At 28.7% G+C, this 2500-nt stretch overlaps 1 non-coding gene and 1 pseudogene across 1 annotated transcript; both read right to left on the bottom strand.

The window, feature by feature from the left end:
• LOC138858446 (large subunit ribosomal RNA) overlaps positions 1 to 1346 on the bottom strand; it is a 4453-nt pseudogene extending 3107 nt beyond the window's left edge.
• Positions 1347 to 1848: 502 nt separating this feature from the next.
• On the bottom strand, positions 1849 to 2027 carry LOC138858405 (5.8S ribosomal RNA). Its single transcript, XR_011397540.1, has one exon. It is a non-coding gene; the product is annotated as a 5.8S ribosomal RNA (ribosomal RNA).
• Positions 2028 to 2500: the final 473 nt, after the last annotated feature.

Genomic DNA, 2500 nt, shown 5'->3' with positions numbered 1-2500 from the left:
GTGGCCCACTGGGCACATTATATCATAACCTCAACCTTCATATCAAGAAAGGTGAGGTTCTTACCCATTTAAAGTTTGAGAATAGGTTAAGGTCGTTTCGACCCTAAGGCCTCTAATCATTCGCTTTACCAGATAAGATTATTTTACATAATTTTTAAATGCACCAGCTATCCTGAGGGAAACTTCGGAGGGAACCAGCTACTAGATGGTTCGATTGGTCTTTCGCCCCTATACTCAATTCTGACAATCGATTTGCACGTCAGAACTGTTTCGGTCTTCCATCAGGGTTTCCCCTGACTTCAACCTGATCAAGTATAGTTCACCATCTTTCGGGTCACAGCATATATGCTCAAGGTACGCTCCAGTTAGAGGTATAAATAATAATAAATTATCATTATACATAACTATATGGAACGCCCCGGGATTGAATTAATAATGTAATACATTAAAAATTAATCCCATTATTAATACAGTTAAGTTAATTTCGCCATTAGGTTTAATATAACCCAATGACTTGCACATATGTTAGACTCCTTGGTCCGTGTTTCAAGACGGGTCCCGAAGGTATCCTGAATCTTTCGCATTGTTAATCATATAAATGCATACAATTAATATTAAAATCAATGATAATAATATTATTGTAAAATTCAAAAGAATTTTAGCATTATATATAATAAAATCTATCAACACTTTATCAAATCATCAGTAATTATTCTATGTTAATAAGCTAAAAGCAAATTAATTTGAATAAACTTAAAAACCAATGATCTTTTGATAAATATTTTATTATGTTAATAGATTACAATGTCCTTATATGAAAAAAATGCACACTATTACTATAATATTTAAAATTAAATACTACAGTTATAATGATGAATTTTTCATAATGGATATTCAGGTTCATCGGGCTTAACCTCTAAGCAGTTTCACGTACTATTTAACTCTCTATTCAGAGTTCTTTTCAACTTTCCCTCACGGTACTTGTTTACTATCGGTCTCATGGTTATATTTAGTTTTAGATGGAGTTTACCACCCACTTAGTGCTGCACTATCAAGCAACACGACTCTTTGGAAATATCTTTCTAGTAATCATTAACGTTATACGGGCCTGGCACCCTCTATGGGTAAATGGCCTCATTTAAGAAGGACTTAAATCGTTAATTTCTCATACTAGATATTAAGATATTCCATACACTGCATCTCACATTTGCCATATAGACAAAGTGACTTAGTGCTGAACTATTTTCTTTTCGCTCGCCGCTACTAAGAAAATCCTTGTTAGTTTCTTTTCCTCCCCTCATTAATATGCTTAAATTCAGGGGGTAGTCCCATATGAGTTGAGGTTGTATAAAATATATTTTAGATTGATTTGTTTATTTTTATTTAATTTTTTTGCTATTTGCTATTTTAAAGAAATATATTTTTATATCTTGATTACTCAATATTATTCAATCTTTTCATCCCTTTTTAAAATTCATAATATAATAATTAATAAAATTAACAACATTATTCCTCCACATATCATATATTTTTTTTTATTATAAATTTTTCTCAATACAATAGAGTGAATTAATTCTAGAATAAAAATTTATTTTATGCTAGACATTCCTCTTATGTATTATTTAATATAATTTAAATAATGTTGAAAATTTTTTCTTTTATGGGAATACTAAGATTCTCATTTATCATAAATTTTCGTTCAAATATGAGGTATTCAAGAATATATTTTCTATATTTCTTTTTATGCTATTAATATTATGGATTGAAAAATACAATCCAATAATATGCCATATGCTTAAATTCTATTAATTGACTAAAAGAATAAGCAACTAATTTAGCATAGTCTTACAACCCTCAACCATATGTAGTCCAAGCAGCACTTTAAAATTAATTAAAGTACATAACAGCATGGACCGCAATATGCGTTCAAAATGTCGATGTTCATGTGTCCTGCAGTTCACACGATGACGCACAGTTTGCTGCGTTCTTCATCGACCCATGAGCCGAGTGATCCACCGCTTAGAGTGATAATTTTTTTGTATTTTTTTAATTCAAAGTCAAAGAATTTTAATTTATTGAAAGTATTAATAATTAATCAATAATAAATTTTTAATACATAAGTTTAAAACATCTTTCAATAAATTGTAATTTTAAACCCAAACATTTGCAGCTGCGCATGTCTTAGGTCAACAAAAACAGTAATACCTTTTATATATTATTTTCTTCTCTATTTGTGCGTTTTCTTTTTTTAAATTTTTCAACATGTTTTTAATCACAAATAGAAAATACCATAAAAAAAAGGTATTACACACGTTAATGTGAACAAGTTAACTTATCATTTATAATATTTTATATAAATATCACAATTAAATATTATTTTCTATATAAATAATAAGTACAGCTATATGTTTAAAGGTTTTTTTATTGCGTTCAAATACAATGTATGCGAAGTTCACAATATAATATATATTGTCATAATGCATTACAAGGAGTTAAAAAA

The sequence above is a fragment of the Bactrocera oleae genome, unplaced genomic scaffold (genome assembly GCF_042242935.1).
Source record: "Bactrocera oleae isolate idBacOlea1 unplaced genomic scaffold, idBacOlea1 ctg00000009.1, whole genome shotgun sequence".
Classification (NCBI taxonomy): domain Eukaryota; kingdom Metazoa; phylum Arthropoda; class Insecta; order Diptera; family Tephritidae; genus Bactrocera; species Bactrocera oleae.
This window is presented reverse-complemented; position numbering and strand designations above follow the sequence as displayed.